Source organism: Halichoerus grypus, chromosome 11 (assembly GCF_964656455.1).
Source record: "Halichoerus grypus chromosome 11, mHalGry1.hap1.1, whole genome shotgun sequence".
NCBI classification, from domain to species: Eukaryota; Metazoa; Chordata; class Mammalia; order Carnivora; family Phocidae; genus Halichoerus; species Halichoerus grypus.
This window is the reverse complement of record NC_135722.1, coordinates 54210394-54231692: the sequence shown is the minus strand read 5'-3', so window position 1 is coordinate 54231692 and position 21299 is coordinate 54210394. Positions and strand designations below refer to the sequence as shown.

Sequence of the window (21299 nt, the reverse complement as noted above, 5' to 3'; positions counted from 1 at the left end):
CCTTTACTGATGGCCACCACAGAGGAAGAGAACACATTGGAGTCAAACTTGTCTTGTTTTATTTTAGAAGCAAGCTACCAGATGTTAAGGCATCTAGGAAAAGCAGCCTCTGCCAAAAAACAGACCCAAAAATACAAGGACAATGAAACCAGACAGGGCAGCCCAACACCAGCTCTTGCCCAGGAGATGGGGGTCTCGTTCCTAAGGACATGACAGGGATAGTATCTGCTTTATGGGTACATTAGGGTCGGTGGCATAGGGGACCTTGTAAGACCACCCCAAAGCAAGGCTGCTGATGCCCTGCTCCCCACACACGCAGTTTGGATATGGAGGCAGGGGAGCTTGCCTAAAGATGTAAATCCAGTCTTGGAAGCTTGAGGTGTGCTGGGCACATTCCTTCTCCCGGACCCTGATCTGCAGCATGCTGTTAAGTCCCCGAGTTGCACGTCTGTCCACGCTGCATTGCCTGGCCCACCAACCGGGGCCAGAAGAGATGGTGCTCTGGGGCAGGCGCCTGGGCTCTGGGCCCTCGGGGCTGCCTGATGCTTAATGCCTGTCTGCTCAACCCAGGGGACTGCAAGTTTCCATGCACACATATGAGGGCCTCCTGTCGTGCCCTCCCAGGCAACGGCTGCATGGTTTCTCCTCTGCCCTCCCATCTCCAAGACCCTTTCCCTACCCGCATCCCAGCTGATGGTCTTGCCTCCCGAGTCACTGAGAGAATGAAAGAAAACAGAAAGGACTCCCCACAGGCTCCCTCCTGGCATCTTGTGGGTAATACTGTCCTCCTCCGGCTCAAGCCAGCCCCTCCTCCCAGGCAGTCTGCTCTCTCCCAGTTGAACTGGGAAGGCACCACAGAGTTCAAAGCAGGGGGGCATCAGCGTTTGCCTCATGAGTTAAATAGACCAAGGCGAGTAGGGTCCTCTCGATCCTTCCCTCGGGCATACACACGTACTAGTTCTAGCTCATGAAGGCCCTCTCTGTTTCCCTCCTTGTGCCTTGTCTTCCCTTTCTTCCACAGCAGAACCCCTCAGAGGAACGGTGCGGACCTCTGTCTCCAGTTCCAGCCTCCTGTTGTTTCTTACTGTCACCCTACCCAGTGTTTCTCCCGTCACTCCACCAAAGGTCCTTCCAAGGTCGCCGCGACCTCCGTGCCGTGGACCCAGTGGGTGACTAGTTCAACACTGCTGCCTGGCCCTCTTCGGGGACCCTTTTCTCTCTTAAGTCCTGGGACCCCACACACCCTCGGGCTCCCCCCTCCTCTTCTCCTGGACGCCCCCTCTCTGTCTCTGTTGCCTGTCCCTCCTCTTCTCCCGACATGGGAGCCTGGGGCTCGGTCCTCGGCCTTCTCTACAGCAGCCACCATTTCCTTGTTGGTCTCATCCGACCGTGAGCTTTAAATACCTTTTCCATGCCCCGACTCCCACTTTTCTGGACCTCTCCCAGACTCTGGATGAGTATCTCCAACTGTGCGCCCACCATCTCCACTTGGATGTCTAAGAGACATCTGAGAATTAGCACATCCAGCCCCGAATTCTGATCTGCAACTCCAAACTTACTGCTCCTGTCACCTTCCTCAAGACAGACCAGGGCCGCGCCATCCTTCTAGATGCTCAGGCCAAGCACGCGGGGCCACCCTGGACTCCTCTCTCTCACAACCTATATTCAGTTCATCAGGAAGTCTGTGGCTCCCCCTCCCACAGACATCCCAGAATGCGACTCCCCCTCACACCTCCCTGCTGCGGCCTCCCCTGAGCCACCTCTCCTTTGATTGTCGCATCTGCTTCGACCCTGCTCGCCTTGGTCTATTTAACTCATGAGGCAAACGCTGACGCCCTCCTGCTTTGAACTCTGTGGTGCCTTCCCAGTTCAACTGGGAGAGAGTTAAACTCCTTACCGTAGGCTCTAAGCCCTCCATGCTCTGAGCTCTGTCACCTCGAGGACCCACCTTTTCCCTCCCCACCCCGCCCCAGCCCTTCCATCACCCCCTTCTTTCAAGCCACATTGGCCTCCTGGCTTGAACATCCTAGGTGTGCCCTACCTCAGGGCCTTTGCACCTGTGTTCTGCTTCAGGTCTTTTTACTCAAATGCCACCTTCCCTGACCACTCCATTCAAGATGATAACTCCCCTGCTGACCTTCCATGTTCTCCTCTGACTATGGTTTTCTTTCTTTTCTCCATAGCACATATCTCGTCAGATATCCCATTCTTTTTTTTTTCCTTGCTTATTGTCTACCTCCCTCCACTAGAAAGTAAATTTCATGGTGGCAGAGAACTTTCCCTGCTGTACCCCCAGCATTAGAACAATGCTGAGCACAAAGTAATCACTCAGTATGAATGTACTGAAAGAAGGAAGAAAGGCAAGGAGCAATGAGCACGTGAAGGAATTGCTTTCCCTGCTCAGGAGGGCTGGGCTGCCAGAGAGGGCACTAGAATGGGGGCAACAATGAGCATTGTTGTGAGGACCAAGATGTACCAGGTCCCATCTGGGGGCTGGGGGGTATGTGGCCTGGTAGAAGCAGACATGCAAGCTGACAGTCACAGAGGCAGGTGGTAAATGAGAGGACAGAGGGAACCCCCAGAGGGAAGCCCGTGGCAGCCCAGAGGAAAGCCTACCCATGAAAGACTCCTGTGAGGAGGGGACACCTGAGCCCTGCCCGAGTCCAACCTGGCCACTCTCTGCCCAACTCTCCGCTAAGCCCAGCGGAGACTTCAAGGCAGCCAGATGCGGGCACCAGAGCTACCCGGGTTTGCATGCTGGTTTCTCGGCTGGGTGGCTTTGGGCAAAGCACTTCCCCTCACCAAGTCTCGGTTTCCTCATATGTCAAGCGTGCCAGCTGCTGAGCTGAGCTTCTCCTAACTTCCTTCTGACTTCAAGCCTCAATCAGTTCACGGAAGCTGGCCACTCAGATCTCCCTTCAAGAGAGCCTACGGCGTGGAGTGGAAGGAAGCATGGGATCTCTTGGCCGGGGACAATAGCACCCAGAAGACTGATGGACCATCTGCAAACTTAGATGTTTACAGTTGAAGAAACCAAGACCAAGTGTAGCAAACCATATCATTTGTTCTCCATTCTTCCTTCGACCGTTGCCATGGTCCACTGAGGGTAGAGGGTACCTCCTTGCTCTGTTGAGATTGGCTTGGTCATGTGACTTGCTTTGGCCAGTGGAATGTGGCCAGAAGAGACTGGGTGATTGTTCTGATCCCAGGCCTTAAGAGGCATCACGTGTTTCCACTCGCACCCTGGGAGTTTCTGTCACCCACCTTGAGGAAAGCATGCTCTGGGTGGCCAGTGATCCCAGAGTGAGAGGCACGTGGAGCAGACCTGAGCCTGAAAGACAGCCTGAAGCCTTCCCTGCCATCCCAGCCTACATGCAGACTGTGAGCAGGACAGAGGAATATTGCTTATAAGCCACTCAGATTTTTAGTTGTTTGTTATGTGGCTTTATCCTAGCAGTAGCTGACCAATGCACCAAGGTAAGAGAAGTCATACCACAAAAGGTCACATTAGAAGTCACAGTGTGTGAATCTTATCAATGCTATGCATATAGAATTGTTTAGTAAAACAAGAAAAGTTCAAAATATTATCAACAAACATCATTGTGACAGAACAAAACACACGTTTGTGTGCTGATCAGTATGGGACAAATTGGGCAGATGGTCTGCCAAGCACCTTGTTTCCGAGAATTGCCTCTGCCCCCTCCGTCCACATTTGCAAACATAGATACCACAGTCCTTTGCTCTCAACCTCCATGATGAGGAATGAGGACATAGTCAATCTAGGCCACATGCCTTCTTTCCAAGAATTTTGGGCCTAGGACCGAGATAGAAAACTCAGTTTCTCTTTGGGGGGATGGACCATAATATTAATTTGGGACCTGTTTGATGGCACTGTTTTTGCCTCATCCTGAGGCCTGACTGCACCCTTGCCCTTCGAGGTTGGGGGACTCCCCCATATCCTTCCACTGAATTCCCCTTTGTGCTGAAACTTGTTCAGTTACAAAAACTGAATCAGAAGAGAACTCTGTGGGAAGCAGACTGTGGCATTTTGAGTTTATGAACTTTTCTTTGGTAAAGTTCTTACTATGATGTGGCATATCTGTCTCCACCCACTAAACCGGACACTCCTCCAGGGCAGAAGATGGGGCCTGGTTCCATTCTGTGTGCTCCTGTGCCAGCCTCAGGTCTGGTGTGGTCTGGGTGCTCCGCAAAGTTTCCTTGAATTGAGTCATTATAGGAAGCCACAGTTAGTATCCCCTTTCCTGTGGTGTTGGTTGGTTGGGGGATACTTTTATTGCCATGTTCATAGCAGCATCATGCACAGCAGCCAAAAGGTGGACGCAATGGATGAATGGAGAAAATACATAAAATGGAATATTATTCGGCCCTCAAAAGGAAGGACATTCTGACACATGCTACAACATGGATGAGCCTTGAAGACATCATGCTAAGTGATGTCTGTATGGTTCCACTTACATGAGGTAACTAAAGTAGTCAAATTCATAAAGACAGAAAGTAGAATGGTGGTTGGCAGGGGCTGGGGGGATGAGGGAATAGGGTGTCATTGTTCAACGGGTACTGACGAGGAAAGTTCTGGAGACGGATGGCCGTGATGGTTGCACAACACTGTGAACAGACTTCATGCCACCGAACTGGACACTGACAAACAGTGAAAACATAAATTTTATGTTATGTATATTTTAGCACAATTTTTTTTTTTTTAAAAATAAAATGCTTGGACCAGTGCCTAGTACACAATACACACTCCAGAGCAGAGGGTCCAAACTCCTTTCATAATGATCCTAAGGCATCCTTTGCCTTTTTCACGGGGGTGATGTTGCACAGATGGGGCAAAACAAGGGTAGTTCAACCACGGGTGCCCCCATACCCATCAGAGCGCCACACTGTCCTAGAAATAGCCATATTCTTTGCTGCCATGCCCTCGCAATAAAACACTGCCAACACCGCTCAAGAAAGCAGTAACATTATTTTATTGATGAAACAATAAAATGTATTCAATTCATTATATAGTGACCCTTGAATGTACACCTTTTTAATATTCTTTTTTTTAAAAAAAGATTTTATTTATTTATTTGACAGAGAGATAGAGAGCCAGAGAGCACAAGCAGAGGGAATGGCAGAGGGAGAGGGAGAAGCAGGCTCCCCACTGATGCGGGGCTTGATCCCAGGACTCTGGGATCATGACCTGAACTGAAGGCAGACGCTTAACCATCTGAGCCACCCAGGCGCCCCCCTTTTTAATATTCTGTGTGGCAAAACGGGAAGTATCATAAAGCACTTCTGCTGGAGACAGAAGCATCATGGCTGTCTCCAGGAAAAGCGTTTGTGTTTTTTGAATTATATGAATTGTGAGCTAAACCAGCCACTTTTTTCATGGAACACCATTTTTACTTGGAAGAAAAATTGACAGGCAAATTATAGTTACTCAGACTTGAGTATCTGGCAGGCATTTTCTCAAAAACGAATAAGTTACGCAGACTTGAGTATCTGGCAGGCATTTTCTCAAAAACGAATAAGTGAGCCTGTCATTTCAAGGTAGACTGATGGTATTTGCTGCTAATGATAAAATTCAAGCTTTCAAGTGAAAATTAGAATTTTGGAAAACTTGTGTTCACCAGTGTAAGCCTGACAGCTTCTCAATATGTAAAGATTTCTCTGATGAGATCTGTAGCGATATTAATGAATTTGATTTTTTAATATTATATGCTAAAATTTATCAGTATTTGAAAGATAACTTGGTGAACTTTTTTTTTTTCCCCATAACGGCCAATGCATGCTGTTACAAAATCATGCATGGGTAAAAGATACATTCAAAGAGCAAAAGAAGGGCACCTGGCTGGCTCAGCTAGTAGAGCATGGGACTCTTGATCTTGGGGTCATGAGTTTGAGCCCCACGTTGGGTGGAGAGCTTGCTTAAAAAAATGCAAAAGAGACTAATGGATATTACCATAACTGAGGAAGAAAATTTCATTGATATGATTTCAAATTCTAATAGCAACTAACTGTCAAGAAATTTGTAGAATTTTGGCTAGTATCAAAGGAGAATATCCACAATTATTTGAAAATAATTCTTTTTTAGCTTCTAGCTAAAATCTTTTCTAGCTACGAATCAGTATAAGTCTGTATTTTCTTTGTAAGCTTCAAACAAAAACAATATATTGTGTCCGACTGAACGCTGAAACAGAGGAGAATCCGGCTGTCTTCTATTAAGCCAAGCATTAAAGAAATGGGTAAACCTATGAAACAATGCCACTCTTCTCACTAGTTTTTTTGTTGTTGTTGTTTAGGAAAATATGTTTTTCATAAAAATGTTAAAATTTAATACGATTGTTATTTTAAGTTAATGACGTAAATATTTTTAAATGTCTGTTTTAATTTACAATACTGGAAATACCAATATAAACCACGTAAACAGAAGTTCTGTGGAGTCCTCAATAATTTTTAGGTGTGAAACAGTGTCCCGAGATCCACAAATTTGAGAGCGAGAGCTCTAGGGTTAGCGCTTTGAACTAGTGTTCTGTTATTCTGCACCAACCCATATCAGACAGCAGGGGGCAGCAGAGGCAGTCTGATAATGTTACCCTTTGCCTTTCTTTAAAGCTATTAAGCGCCTTTTGGGTGTGACCCGAGCCCCCGTGTGCTGCTGAAGACACAGAAGAAATCCAACGTGGAGTTCATGGTCCAGTGATTAAGCAGTCGACAATAGGGGAGCCAAGATCCCCCCTCTTGTGAGCCAAGTAAAGTCATAATGATCGCTGTTATTCCCACCGCCCAGTGCCAAGGCCTGGTGGAAGGGAGGGGGCCCACAGGATCTGGGGTCAGAGAGGACCCTGAAGCTTCCCATCCTTTCAAGACTGGAGCCAGGGATCCAATAGAAGGAGAAGCAGGCCAGGTATAAGTTTTTATTTACTCGACAGAGACATTTCCCGGAGCCATCCCCAATCCGTCCACCATATGAAAGAGGCCAGCACGGATTTATGGCTCTCACCTCTGTCTCCCTCCCCCCCCCCCCCCCCCCCCCCCCCCCCCCGCTTTCCACGGCCACGCCTCCCAGCCTCCTGCCTGGGATCCTACTTCACTGAGGCCTTCAGGCCTGATCTTCCTCACCTGCCCTGGCCCGGCTCTCGGCCCCCCACCACCTGGAAGCGGGAAGTGCTGTCTCTCCTCAGTCTCTGGTCAGTGCCCTGTCTCTCTAGCACACTGCTACCCCCTCTCCTTCACATGGCTTTAGGCTTTAGGTCCTCCTCCAAAAAACAAAAACCCAAAGCCTCCACCTCTGCCTCCTGCCCAGCTGCCACCCAAGTGTGCCCCCTTTGCCAGCGACCCTGGAAAAGGCCGCCCACACCGTGTCCACGTGCACCATTGCTCCTGCCTTCACCTCTCCCGGGAACCACCCTCAGTCCCCAGCTGCTGACCCTGATGATTCAGTCCTGATGCTCCTGGCCTGCCCCCTTCTCCCCTTCTCTGATCAGTTTTTCTCTGACTCTGTCCTGGGCTCCATCCCCTGTGGGGTTTCCTGCTGCATCCTTGTGAACCACATTCCCTCCCTGGGGCTGGTCCCCTCTTACCCCAAAGATAGGGCAAAACCCCACAAATTCTCTATCTCCCTTATCCCCCATAGACACAGTCAGTGCTTGCTTCTTTCCCCCTAAATGTTCGTAACCCCTCCACACCCACCCCAGCTCAGACCCTCATCTCTCCTTGTCATCTGGACTCTCAGAAGAGGCCCCAGCTGCTCTCCCTGCCTCAGTCTTCTCCGAAGAGCCACCAGGGCGAGCTCTGAGAAGCCAAGCTGACGCAGTCCCCTGCTTGAACCCTCCCAACACGCCCCTCTGCTGGCAGCACAGAAGCCAAACTCTGTGACAAAGACCTGAGGGACAGGTCTCCCCGTCTACCTCTCCAGCCATGGGCTCTCTTGACCTTTCCGCCTGGGTACTATGGGACCGATGTGTCTCCCCCCCGGCCCCCCCCCCCCAGCCAACTCCATGCTACCTCGGGCCTCGCTGACTGAGCGCTTTAGTCCGCATGGGCTTCGAGGGGCTGCCATTTTCATCTCCATCTTACTCACGAGGACACTGAGGCAGAGAGAGGGGAGGTGACTGGGCCAGCCCCAGCGTCACATCCCAAGTGCCCTACATCCTGCGTTGCCTCCAGTGTGGGTAAGTGACTCTGTTGCCACTCCTGCACCCCATCCACTCCCCACTCAGCACACACTCTTCCCCAGTCCCCCCATCCTTGAAGGCCAGCCAGGGTTTGGATGCTCTTCCTGCCCAGGCGCCCAACCTCACCTGCTTCAGTGGACGACGCTGTGCTTCCCACTGAGGGAGTCGGGCAGGCTTCTCGGAGGGGCCTTGAAGGACGGAGGAAATTCCATGGCCAAGGAGTCCAGGCTGCCAGAGGCAGAGAGGTCGGAAATCGGCCTGTATTGTGAGTTCAGCTGAGCCTCCCAGCCCCACCAGCAGGAGGGTGGTGGGGCGTCTGCCTGAGGCCCCGTGGCGCTCCTTCCCCGCCCCCGCCCCACCACAGCGTCTGCACCTGGTGGGTGCGCCAAAAGGATCTGTGGGAAGCGGAGCTCATGGGGTGTGAAGTCATATACAATTTGGTGGCCCTATTTAAGAAAAAGAATACAAGATTCCTACTACAAATGTAGGCATAAAAGTGAATCTTTGCGATGAGAATACAAAGGAGCGGTGCAACAGGGCCGTGGCTACCTCCTCTGGTCAGAAGGCTGTAAGGGGGACGGGGGGCTCGGGTAGCGCTGGGCACGAGGCTGAGCCTCTTCTGTCAGTCCCAGACGCCCAGGTTCAGAGCCCGCCTCCGAGCCCTCCATCACCCTCCCAGACAAGCTGCCATGACCATGAATCTGTCTCGCTTTGTGGGTCTCTCCAGTGGCAAAAAGGCCCGATTCTCCCAGCTCAGGAGACTTCCTCCCCCTGGGAGGGTAGCCAGAGGGCGAATGTGGGTGTCGGAGAACTGTTTGCTGGTCACCTCCTGGTGACCTTGGGCACTCTTCTCCTGGGCCTCAGCAGTGATGGTGGGGCTGTTCTGAAAGCCTCCTTTTCATTCTGGCATTCTGCTCCTCTGACCCGCCTAGGAAGCTCTCCCAGCAGGGGCGGCCAGAGAGCAAGCTCTGAGAGCCTCATTCATTCCCCAGTGTTGAGGTCTTCCAGGGGCCTGCTCCGCACTCTGCTGGCTGCTGGTGGGTGGGGGCACGCTGCCACGGAGGTGCTCCCAGCCCAGTGGGGCCAACTAGACATGAAACACGTAATTACCATGCCTTCCAGCCAAGAGATCTCATACCAAAGGCAGACTCCCTGGGGGGGAGTTCAGGAAGGCTTCTCAGCAAGGAGACACTTGATTTGAGAGATGGGACATTCATTCAACAGTTACTTCCTGAGTACCCACTGTGTGGCAGGCTCTAAGGATATGGCAGGAAAGAGGGCAGATGGGCATTTGCCCTAAAGTTCCTTCTCTTCAGTCCAGCAGGGAAGTAGAAATTACTCAGGAGAGAAAAGGAATATGGGGTCCCAGGCAAGGAGAACAGTAAGAGCAACCCCATGGAAGGGACAGATTGCAACCTGCTTGTGCACAGAGCTGAGAGAAGTTTAGTAGAACGGGAGAGGGAAGTGATTGGGAGATGAGGCTGGTGAGGTTGGCAGAGAGCAATAATGGAGGCTTCTAACACCAGACTAGGGATTTAGGACTTGATCATGCTGGCAACTGGGAGCCACAGAAGATTCCGAGCAGAGGAAGAAGTCAAAGTTTTCTTAGCAAAATAGCCTCCTCCCAGTCCTGCCACAGCCACCAGTGTGAGCTTCCTGGGACCAAACTCCCCACCCCAACCCCTGGACTTGGCTAAGAGAGGGTGCTCCCTCCCCTGAGCCTGGACTTCTGCCTCCAGCTCACCCTCTTCCTTGTTCTTCCAACTAGACTCTAAGGCTGGTGCACTCTCAAGAGGGGATGAGGCAGAGCCTCTGGGCCCAGACCTCATTGAGGACTCCAACCCTTCACTGTGTAGGCCCCAGAGCGTTTGTCTCCTGTGGGCTTTAAGTGTTTTCGTGCTACCTGGTTTCCCTACAAAGTCTTTCCCATATCAATGCCTGGCTTAAAAACTTCCCGGGCACCCCTCTGACAACCAGTGAGTCCGGGCTGGGGCCTCAGAATAACCCTGCTGGGTTGGGGATCATGAGCGAGACCCCAAGAGAGTTCTTGGCCCTTATAAGAAAGTCTGAACTCCCTCCTGTCTGGCCCCACCAGACTCTTGTCTTCCCATCAGGTCTGCTCTTCCTTCCCTGGGAACTCTAGTCACCCTGAACTCTGGGTTCTTCAATGAAGGAATGCTCTCCCTCACCTCCAGGGTATTGCCCAGGCTGGCTTCTCTGCCCAGAGCACTGTCCATTTCCTGAGGTCCCCCCCCCCAACCTAGCTAACCCCTACTTCTGGCCTGTGCCTGCCTGTTACTCCCTCCTGGAAGCCTCTCCTAATCCTCCAGAATAGGCCAGGGATCCCCAGGAGTGACTCCTGCCTTTGCATATGCTGTCTCCTCTGCTAGGAATACCTTTCCCTCCACCTTTTGAAGTCTGGTGCCTGCCCAGTCCCTGCCAAGTAGCAGCATCTTTATATCCCTTTTACAGATGAGGAACCAGAGGCTCAGAGAGGTCAAGTAACTGGGTCAAAGCCACACAGCTCTGCCCTAGAAAGTGATAGTGATGAGTGGGTAGAATCCTGTGCCTGGCATATGGTCTTGGGAACATCACTTGGCCTCCCTGTGCTTTGGTGTCCTCCTCAGTGAAATGGGGTACCTACTGTGTAAGGTTGATGTAAGGCTTACAGAAAAGCTGTACTGTGCAGCCTCCATTCCTTTGCTCCCCAGACCAATTAGTGGCTTTCACATGGCCCCAGCGGCACATCAACACTCATTCATTCATACATCAAAAATCTCCAACGCCTGCCCTGTGCCCTGCCCTGTGCAGTCGGCTGGGGACTCTTGGAGATAATCAGACACAGCTCCTGCCCCAGGGCGCTGGGGGAGGGAAGGGGAGGGGAGAAGGGAGGGGAAGGGCTGGAGCAGACGGCAGATACGTCAAGAAGAGCGTGTGTGTGTGTGTGTGTGTGTGTGTATATGTGTGTTATCTTCACACACTGCTTTTGACTTCGTATTTCTAAAAACTGACATTGACTCTCCCGCGGATGGGTGCTGGGAAGGAGGAAATGTTGAAAAAAGATCTTCTCTTAAAAAAGAAAGAAAGTGAAGATCCGCTCTTTATTTTCAAAAACTTGTTTTTCACCGCTTCCTGAAATCTGAGTATTTCACAGCTTCCAACGTTCACCTCTGCGCGCTGAGCCCTAGAAGCTGGGGGTGGGGGGTGGGGAGAGTACTGCGAGGGCGCTGTCCCACTACCCCGGAGAGCTCCCCTATCCCTTGGAGACTCCACTACCCACGAATAACCCCACCTCACCTCCATCCTGCTTCTTTTTCTACCCCAGCCCGTTCTTACCTCCTGACTCCCCACTCCCCAACACACGGCAGCTCTCACGCCCCCATCCCACACAAACCAGCCGTCATAGCCTCTCCCACCATCCGGGTCCCCAGGTAACCCTGTACCCTGTTCCACTCTTTACAAACCCCCACCCCTCCATTGTCCTCTCCCCAGCCGCAACCTCTTCCCTGTCTGCCCCGCCCTCCCCGGGCTAGAGTACACGTTCCGCAGAGCGCCGCTCTTTTCCCGCTCTCCCATTGGCTCCTGCTGCCCGACTCGCGGGGTCGAAGGAGGGGATCTGGGGCGTACCCGCCCCCTGCCCGTGGCCCGGGCGAGGGCGGGGCGTCGGCTGACCCCGCCCCTTTCGGACGGGGCCGCGCCGGCGGGCGCTCGGGCGCTGGGCGGCGCTGCCTCGGCTGGGCTCGGCTCCGGCTCGGGCTGCAGCTCCTGTGGGGGTGGGCAGCGGGGATGACAGCAGCGGGGGTGGCAGCGGCTGCCGCGCGGGGCTGAGCGAGCCGCGGGCGAGCCGGGGGGGAAGAGGAGGAAGTGGAGCCGCGGCCCGGAGCTCCAGAGTCAGCCGCCGCGCCGAAGTCCGCCCCATTTTGCAGAGCGAGCCGAGTCCGGACCTGGGAAGACTTTCCCGCCGGGCTCCGGCCGCCGCGGCTGCGAGCGTCCTCGCCAGCGCCTTGCCCTGCCCCGCCTGTCCCAGCCAGGGGTTCTGCGCCGGGACGCTCCCAGCCCCGCGATCCCGGGCGTTGTGGCGGGGACGCCCTGAGCCCCCGACCCGATCCAGTGCACCCGGGCGGGACGCTCCTGGCCCACCATACGGGTCCATGGTTGCGGGCTTGTTCCCAGCCTTTCTACAGTGTGTGTCGGAGCCCTCCGCCTGAGACCCGGCTTAAGGCAGGTGCCCAACAGCCCCCCGACTGAGTGCAAACGAGCCCAGAAGCCCCCAGCCTCGGGCTCCCGAGACCTGAACCCTCAGCTGCCTTCGCCGGGTGTTTCGGACTTGGGACCGTGCGAACGCCCAGGAAGCCCCGGCCCGGGTCCAGCGCCCCGTGAGGAGTCCCAGGCGGGCTGGGCAGTCGGACTGAGCCGGACCGAGCTGGTGCTGCGAGCCGAAGCTGCCACCTTTTCTGCCGCCTCAGGCGAGGGGCTCAGAGCTTGCCCCGAAGAAGGGAGCACAGGGCTCCCCCCCTGGCCCGGCGGCCGGCGAGAGCCGGGAGCTGCAGGTGAGAGAGCCCCGGATGCCGGGCAAGGGCGGCCTTCGACCCCAGCGGGGCAGCGCCGGGGCCAGCCGCGGGCGTGTACGGGTCACTAGCTGGGGCTGGAGCTGGGTAGGAGAGGGCGCGGGAAAGGGCGGGGGAAGGGAGAAAACCGGCACTTATTGAGCGCCCATTGTGTGCGGCTCCGCGCCCCACCCTTGCGCAAATGGTCCCTCACGTACCGCTCACTACAACTCCGTGAGATAAAAAGGTGTTGTGTATTGCTATGGGCTCTTACAGATGGGGAAGCTGAGGCTCAGCGGGGTTGAGTGATCCTGCTCTTTAACTCTGGGGATGAGAATGGGTCGGAGGGTTGTTAGGGTGGAGAGGGAAAGAAGCAGGGAAGGGAGAGAGAAAGGAAGTGGATAGCCGCCAGGCAGGAGGCGATGGGGAGGGGTCAAGGTGGGGCCACTGGGGCATCCAGAGCTGATCCCTGAGGCCCAGGAGGTGGCTTCCTCTGGCCTCCTTCCCTCCCACTCCATGGCCAAGTCACGTCCCAGGAAAGGTGACCCAGAGTTGAGGGCAGAAGTGAGAAGCTTCCCAGTTCCACAGCTTCCCTCCTTGTGGGCCAGAGACCAGGGAGCCTTGGCCCCTTGCCCGTGTGCCAGTCTCTAGGGTCCCTAAGACACCATGGCATCCTGAGTTGCTGCTTACATGTTGGGAAAACTCACTCTAGAGGTCCCCAAGTCAGAGCCCATCAGAGCTGGGGAGGTGAGGCCTCTCAGCACTCACCAGCTCCCATCCTTCACATTATCCATGGGACATGGGAGGCTGGGGGGTGGGGGGTGCCAATTGCCCTGGGGCCTAAAGTAGGTAAGTGGTTGAGCCAGAAGTATGCTTTCGAAAACCTTCCCAAACATCCTTCAACGTATCTACTCCCAGTTAGCATCTTCTGGGTGGGTGGCTGGGGTTTTCCCACCCCTGATGTGAGGTCACAGTGACCACTTCTGAGGCTGCTTTGAGAGTCCGTGTGGTTGTTGCTGGGGCCCAAGGCAAGCCAGCAGCCCTATTGCCTTTGGCCCAGACTGAAGGTCCGACCTCAGCTTCTCCTGGGCAGGGGAACCTGCCAGACACCTCTGGCCCCGGAGGGGAGGGGCTTGCTCAAGGTCTCAAGGCTGGGGCTGCAGGTCTGGGGGCACAGTCCCATAAGTCTGGATTCCCAGGCAGGGGCTCCTTCTGTTGCCCCCCCCCCCCCGGGGCTGTGCAAAAAGAGGGGTGTTGTGAAAGATAGGTTGGCATGAACTCTGTGGGTTCTTGTTCTGAGTCGGGAGGGGGAGGGGACGTGGCCTTGGTCTGAGCCCCGTGGCCTTGGCTGGGACTAGTTAATCCCTGCTGTGCCCAGCTTCCTGGAGTCTAGGGGAACCACCTTGGAAAGCCCCTGGGAGGTAGAGGAAGGTGGAGAGGTCAGCTGAAGGCTGGAAGCTCAGTTGCAGGGGCTGGAGGGGTTGGGGGCACCAGAAGAGAAGGTAACTGAGGGGCTTGGGATTCCCCCCACTCCCATCGGTGAGGATTCAAATTCTCATAATAATCCCTGCATCTAAACAAAGCTCCTCTTTGGTGAGATAATTCCACACCTGTGATCTCATTTCATCGTGTGGTGGAAAGAACCTGGAACCTGGAGTGAGGCAGAATGAGGGTTGGGGAGGCACGTGGGACCTCTCCGATGCATCCATGGCTCCGAGCCTCACCTGGAAAATGGGGTCAAGGCAGGCTGTGTATTACCTGCTCAGATAATGGGCCATCACACCTGGCAAACTGTCAAGCGCTCTAGAGATTTTCGTGTCTGCCAAGAATGGGCTTGTTACCAATGGCTACCACGTGTGGGAAACTGAGGCGCAGAGCGATGAAGCCACGTGCCCAGGGTCTTTGAGTTTGCTTCAGAAACTTAGTCGACTCATGCCAGGTGCTCTGGAAGTTACCCAGATGGAAAAGGCAGTGGGGCGACTAGCTCCCAACTGGGTGGGCTAAACAGCGCAGACAGACCGCGTGAAGTCAGACAGACCAGGTGGGCGTGAATCTGCTCTGCTTCCCACTCACCATGTGGTGCTGGGCAGAGCACTTCACTCCTCAGAGCCCCGGCTTCTCTGTAAATTAGAATTTCTCCTTTACAAGGTTGTTATGAGGATGAAATGAGATATAAATATATAGTGCTTGGCCAAATACCTATTTCCTTCCCTATAAAGGAAGGAAGCTTGAGTTTTGACCAGGAAATTCTCAGGCTTGCCTTAGATTAGAAAGCTCGGTTGCAGGCTCACAGACTTGGGTTTGCTCAGCTGGGACTCCTGGGTCACGCTCGCCTGGCTGCTTCCCTGTTCCACAGCCCTCTAGAATCTGTTGGGGACCCTGGTAAGGGACTCTAGATTCTGACCCCCTCACCCCAGGGCTGTTGGCTTCTGGGGTTGGGGGGAGCTAGTGCTCATTCCCTCTGTGGCCCATTGTCTGGCCTCCCTAGGCACAAAGGTGCAGTGAATAATTTATGGCTCCCCTCATGAGCTGGGAGGCAGGCTCGGGGGAAATTGCTCTGTGCTCAGCTGAGCTTCTGAACCCCACCAGAGCAGGTGGGTGGGTCCTATCAGTGGTATAAGAAGTCTTGGATATGGGGGGAGGGGGACAAGACAGGAAAAAAGTGACCTGTTATCAACCCTGGCTCTTTTCCTGTTGGGGGTGGGGGCAAGGTAGACCCACAGGAAACAATGGAAACCAAGCCAGATGAGCTAGGATCAAGCTGCGGGCCTCTGATTCCAAATGGGTGGTGGAGGCTGGCAGGGAGAGGCCCTTGAGGACTGGAGTAACCCAGAAGGCTTCATCAAGGAGGAGGGTGTCTGGGCTGGGACAAGAGGCAACTTGCTATAGAGAGTAGGGGTCCCGACATCGGTTCAAGGTGGAATCCTGGCTACGCCACTTCCTGTGTGAGATGGTGAGCAAGACACTGACCCTGCCAGACCTGTTTCCTTCTCTGTAAAGTAAGTTTAGTTATGCGTCATATATGTAAAGCACATGGCATGATGGGTGCTTGGTGAAAGGGTGCTTCACTGTGAACATGAAACGTGGGGTGGGCTAGCAGCAGGGGAGATGAGATGGTGTAGTAAGCAGAGGGGCGGGGAGAACTCTGGGGTAGTCATAGTGGGGTTTGTGGGCTCAGCGAGGGGTGTGGAGAAGAGGGGTGGGTGGCCAGGGCCTTGAACGTCAGATGGAATTCACATTTCAGAAAGCGTTATGGAGTCCCCATTTCCATCTTGCTTGCAAGATGAAGACCAGGCCCCTTTGTTGTGCATTCAGGGCCTTGCCCAGCACAGCCACTGCATGGACCTCTGGCCTACTGCTCATCACCTGTCCTGTCATCACCTAGCCCTATCCCGTGGAGCCCCATTGCTATCCCTTTGCTGCTGCTTTGCTCACCTCACTGTCTCTCTAGGCCCAACTTGGGTCATAATTTCCCCCAGAAACATCCCTGGATTATCTAACCCTCTGGTCACATCTCTGAATTTTTAACACTCCACGGGAATAGTAATAAATAATACCTACCCTTGCATCACATTTTACAGTCAGTAGAATATCTCCATACTCATAACACTATGCTGATGATATTAACAGTAGCTAATGCCCTTGAGTACTCACTATGAGCTACTGTGCTAAGCACTTTATAAAGATTTTATTTGTCAGAGAGCACAAGAGAGAGCACAGGCAGGGGGAGTGGCAGGCAGAGGGAGAAGCAGGCTTCCTGCTGAGTGGGGAGACTGATGCAGGACTCGATCCCAGGACCTGAGCCAAAGGCAGACGCTTAACCGACCGAGCCACCCAGGCGCCCCTGTGCTAAGCACTATATAGACCCTCTCATTCACAACTCTGGGAGGTAGCAATGTTATCACCCAGAAACTGGGCTCAGAGAGGTACATTGTCTTGTTCAAGGTCACACAGCTAGACAAGCTCCTATCTGCCACTGAATAGATGTCCTGTCTACTCAACTTTACCCGAGTACCTCGAGAGCATACTTCGCATGTAAAACGGCTGGAAATGAGTCTTCTTCTCAAGGCTAGGGAAGGACCAGGTGTCCAGGCCCCGGCTGTGTGACTAGGGGTGAATCAGGCCCCCTCTGTGGTCCTGTTTGCCCATGTCTGTGGTGAGTGGGGTGGTGTCTGAGCCCCCAGAGCTGCAGCCTTCTGCAGTGTCCTCTGTGACTCTGGAAGGTAGAGGAGGAGATGACAGCAATCCGGGCCAGAGGATGTGGTGTGACGGGCAGCTGTGATTTTTGGCCTGGCCACTGTCGGGGCCAGCAGGCTCTGTGGTTAGCTGCTGCCTCCCCTGAAGGAGGGCGGCGGCCTGGGCTGCGGGCAGCACGGTCATTAGCCGGCCAGACAAGACCCTGTGATTGGGAGCCGGTGGGGCCAGGCCAGGTTGGCAGGGCCACAGTGGGGTCATCGGCGGGGCAGCTGGCCGGGCAGCTCCTTCTCCTTCCTTCGCGGCCTCCAAGGTGGTGACAAGTACTCACTGGGCACCAGCACTTTGGCGGCCAAGGCTTGCCCTTCTTCCTGTTGTGGTGGTCACGGGAGTAGAGCAGTGAGGCTTCTAGCCACACCCGAAGATGCCTCCTCCTAGAAGCTTCCACGACTCCTCCCAAGCAGGCAGAATCTGAGCCTCCTTCTCTGCAGATCCACAGCCCTCACTCACGGACTGTGGTCTGCGGAGGGGGGCTGTGTAGGTCTGTTTCCCTTGCCAGCCTGTCAGAACTAGATTCCCTGCCACTCCGGTTCTCCCCTCCTGACTGAGCGCCTGGCACAAAGTAGCGACCCCCTAGTCAGGGGAGGCAGTTCAAGCGGCACCTTGGGCGCGCTGCTGAACCTCTGTACCCCTGGTCCCTTCCCTGTAAAACGGGGCTGATAATAACTGTTGGGGGGGCTGCTAAATGAGACGACAGAAGGGAGGGGCCCAGCCAGGCCTGGCACACGGGGGCTGCTCGGTCAGCCTGAGTCCACTCCCCTGTCCCCTCAGTAGCCCCATGAGGGAGTGACTCGGAAAGAAGCGGATTGAAGAGTCCAGCCAGTGATGCCAGAGGGAGGGTGTGCCGGGGGGCGGGGGGCAGAAGGACTTCCCAGAGGAGAACACTTTACTATCTGGGGAAAAGTCTGTGTCAGAGAGCTGGGGTTCCCGTGCCTTCCCCGTGGACAGGCAGCTGTCAGACATGGAGGGCCCAGAGCTAAGTTCAGGACAGGGGGCGGCACCGGGATGGCCAGGGACCTGGTTCTTCTCAGGCGTTCGCAGCAGCAGGGGCCCAGTTGGGAGGGGCCACCTGGGTCCTACAGGTAGCAGACGCTGGGCAGAGAGTGAGTCCTTTCTTAAAGGGAACCAGTGTTCATTTGGTCTGTTTCCAGTCTCTCTGTCTGTCTCTCTCAGCCTCACACATGCGCATCCAAAATGTAGTTTGATTGGAGATTTTGGTCTGGGGGGCAGGGTACAGACATTAAACAAGTAAGCACACATACAAAACTTCCAAGTTGTGAAGCGTGAGCTCCTGGGGTGGGGCCCGTCCCATCTATGTTTGTGGCTGGTCTTAAGAGTCATGCTCAAACCACAGCCTGAGTGCATGTACTTATTAACCATGTGACTTGGGCAAGTGATTTAACCTCTCTGGGTCACAGTGTCCCTGTCTGTAAAATGGGGACGATTATAGCACCTGGTGCATAAGGTTGGGGTGAGGAGTCAATGAACTATAAGTATAAAGCACTTAGAAAAATACTTAGCACACAACAAGTACTCGATGCCTGCTATTGTTAGCTCTATCCCCAGCATCCAGCAGGGAGTTTGACAGAGATCAGGAAGGGCCTATGGAAGGAATCCCAGGGAAAGGGCAGGTGCTGTGTGGAATGAATGAATGAATGGCCTGGGAGGGAGGGGAGGACACAGGAGCAATGACAACATAGCATGGGACAGAATGTGGCAGGGAAGCCCAGGGGCTGGGGTTGTCCAGTGCTGGGTGGGGAGGGTGTCAGGAAAGGCTTCCTGGAGGTGGTGCCCCCAGAGCTGAGTGTGAACGTATCATTTAACCACACATGTGCACAAACACACACAAGGACCATGGCACCATGCACTTCCCTGTGGGGTCAGGACTGGGAATTAAATGAGCTCAGAGAGGAGAGGCTCCTGTCCCAGGGGAGCTGGCTGGGACAGAGCTTGGGCAGAAGCCAAATCTGCTGGACCCCACAGGCTTCCCTCTTCCCACCACCACACGCTGTCTCGCCATCTGTGACACTCTGCTTTGAGGGTACGAGGAAGACAGGTGGGGAGGAAGTGTGGGCTGTCTGAGAGTCTCAGCTCTTCCCAGGCCTGGGACAAATCTCCTATAAAGAATAAACAGGCCTCGCTCAGAATTGTTTTATCTTCTCGCTTCCACAGCACACCCACAGGTAGAGGTAGTCGGTCTTCCAGCATTAATCCTGTGGCTGTTTAGTTTTTAAATAAGTGGACTCTATTAAAAGAAAAAAGGCTGTGAAGAATTTGTCTCACCCTCCCACCCAAGAGGCTCAAAGAGAAGGTTTTCTTCCACTGACAGGAGCCAGGATCTCAAGTATCTTAAAGGAATTCGCCCCTGAGACACCCTGAAATCAGGGGTCCCTGGGGCTGCCTGTGCTCGTGGTTGGCCGTGGGGCCTTGAGGACACGACCTCACCCCTTATTGTAAAATGGGCTCTGAGTAATAAAGCCTTTCTCTTTTTCAAGAGGCAGACGGGGAGCTTGTGGGGTGGGAGAGGCTCTAGAGGGCATCTGGGCCCGTGGCTCTCAAATTTTGCTGCACACTAGAATCATTTAGGAAACTTTTACAAGTCCTGCCTGGGCCAAAGACCGAGGCATTAGGAATTTTTAAAGCTTCCCAGGTGATGTCAGCTCCCCAGGCTTGACAATTAGCCACCACCCTCTGTGGCCTGCGATCTTCAGCATCCTCAGGAGGATACCTGCACACCCCCATGAGCAGGAGCTCATTGCTTCCAGGCTGCGCCCTCCTTTGGGGCACTGCTCTCCCCGGGAGCTCCCTGCCCAGAGAAATGGAGGAGTGGGAAGACTTTGCAGTCTGATAAGCCTGGGTTCCAACCCTCCTCTGCTCCCTGCTTGGTATCTTCTCTGAGCCTCGGTATCTTCAATCTGAAAATAGGAGAACCAATCATCTTTCTCTGGAAGGGCTATAGAGACTGCAGGCGGCCACACACACAAAGCACCAGCGCGGTGCCTGACTGACGAGTCAGCAGTGTGCAGTAGAAGGTCACAGTCAGACTCTGGATCCCCCCCCCCCCCCCACCCAGTGGTGCTCCTCCTGCCCCAGCCACCTGACGCTGGGTCTCTTAGATGGAGGTGTGAGGAGGGATCAACACCCTGTCTTGGAGCCCTTACCTGCCCCCCTGCTCTAAGAGATAAGACAAGGCAGCAAGCATTTTGTTTTGCTGGGATTTGTTTTAATGGCCAAAGCGCCAGGCCCTCCATAACAATGAAGCCTTGTCTGAATCTGCTTGTTTTTCCGACCTGGACACCCAGCTGCACCGCCCGCTTGGGGCCCTGTCCCACCTGGGAGAACTGAAGAATGTCAGAAGGGTTTTTTTTGTTGTTGTTTTGTTTTGTTTTTTTCCATCTAGGGGAGGGTCGTGGGGAGACATTGGAGGCATCTATCTGGCCCTCACCAATAATTGACCCCATTTAAGTGAGCTGCCTCTGCTGGAAGCCAGTTCAATGAAATTATTTCAAGGTAGTTACCAGCATGGGTTTTGTAGGCCAAAAAACTTGCATTTGAGCCCCGTCTTTGTCACTCACGGGCGATATGACCCTGGGCGTGTCGTTTCAGCTTTGTGAGCACCAATTTTCTCTTCTGGAAAATGCATAAATAGGACATCCTTCTGGGGCTGTTGTGAGAAGTGAACGAAGCGCTTGGTGCCTCCAGTAGAGTGAGCACTCAGAGACTGCCCTCGCTTGTCCTCCTTCGGAGCCGAACGCTGCCTCCTGGTCCTCCCTTCACTGGCCTGGTCCCGCCCCTGCCTGCAGCGGGCTCCATGTGCTGGGCCAGGCCCAGGCTGCCACGGTGGAGGCCTAGTGCTCAGTCATGGTAGCGGCATCCCCATAGCTGCCCTGCTTTCCTCATTCATTCCCTGTGCATTTAGAGGCGACTCTAAGGGCTGTTCAGGGAGAAGGCTGCTCACGGTGGTTCGGTCTCCTCGGCTCTGGCCCTGCCAGGGAGGGCGTCTCAGCCCCAGGTGAGCTGCTCAGCGAGAAGTAGGGGTGTGGCAGACCCATAAAGCAGTGGGCAACACTCAGAGCTCACAGCCCCTGGAGCAGTTACCGCCCAGGCCTGAAGTGGGCTGAAGTGGCCGGGGGAGGAAGTGGCCAGTGATGGGGACCGGGGCTGTGGCCCGCAGTATAGGGAGGCAGCCCCGAAGACCCGGCTTTGCGGGGGGGAGCCTCAACTATCTCTCTTCCTTCCTCCAATCTCCCACTGGGGCTTCCCAGTGGGTGAACCTACCCAGAAGCCAAGTGGCACGGAGCCCAGTGCAGCCCAC

At 54.3% G+C, this 21299-nt stretch overlaps 1 protein-coding gene and 1 long non-coding RNA gene across 3 annotated transcripts in view; one reads left to right on the top strand and one right to left on the bottom strand.

Moving 5' to 3' along the window:
* LOC144379449 (uncharacterized) overlaps positions 1-7051 on the bottom strand; it is a 707761-nt gene extending 700710 nt beyond the window's left edge. The window contains exon 1 of the long non-coding RNA XR_013442475.1: positions 7010-7051. This is a non-coding gene — a long non-coding RNA (uncharacterized LOC144379449). The remainder of the gene's footprint in view (positions 1-7009) is intronic.
* A 4846-nt stretch (positions 7052-11897) lies between these two features.
* The window catches only part of GDPD5 (glycerophosphodiester phosphodiesterase domain containing 5), an 82621-nt gene continuing 73219 nt past the window's right edge, over positions 11898-21299 (top strand). For both annotated transcript variants that reach the window (XM_036082816.2, XM_036082814.2), the window contains exon 1: positions 11898-12733. The gene's annotated coding sequence lies outside the window, so the exon portion shown is untranslated. The remainder of the gene's footprint in view (positions 12734-21299) is intronic.